Source organism: Triticum aestivum, chromosome 6A (assembly GCF_018294505.1).
Source record: "Triticum aestivum cultivar Chinese Spring chromosome 6A, IWGSC CS RefSeq v2.1, whole genome shotgun sequence".
NCBI classification, from domain to species: domain Eukaryota; kingdom Viridiplantae; phylum Streptophyta; class Magnoliopsida; order Poales; family Poaceae; genus Triticum; species Triticum aestivum.
Window position 1 is genome coordinate 195,894,221 of NC_057809.1, and position 673 is coordinate 195,894,893.

Sequence of the window (673 nt, forward strand, 5' to 3'; positions counted from 1 at the left end):
AAAAACCCTATGATAGATAGTGGGGTCACGGAAGTGACGGACTCGCCTCCACATGCGACGACGCGGCACGCCGTGTCGTCCCCTACTCCGGCTCGTTCCTGTCTCGGCCTCGCAGGGGGGAGGGGGTCCCCCCCGGCTCGGCCTCGCGCTACCGCATTGCTGCGCGCTAGGATTTGACAGGACGCAATGCGGTTATTCTGTTTCCACCCCCACCGCACGCACCCAAAACCCTAAAAACCCTAAGATAGATAGTGGGGTCACGGAAGTGACGGACTCGCCTCCGCATGCGACAACGCGGCACGCCGTGTCGTCGCTTCCTCCGGCTCGTTCCTGTCTCGGCCTCGCAGGGGGGAGGGGGTCCCCCTGCTCGGCCTCGTGCTACCGCGTTGCTGCGTGCTTGGATTTGACAGGACGCAATGCGGTTATTCTATTTCCACCCCCACCGCATGCACCCTAACCCCTAAAAACCCTAAGATAGATAGTGCGGTCACGGATGTGACGGACTCGCCTCCACAAGCGACAACGTGGCACGCTGCATCGTCGCTTGCTCCGGCTCGTTCCTCTCTCGGCCTCGCAGGGGGAGAGGGGGGTCCCGACCCCCCCTCCCCCCTGCTCGGACTCGCGCTACCACATTGCTGCGCGCTAGGATTTGACAGGACGCAATGCGGTTATT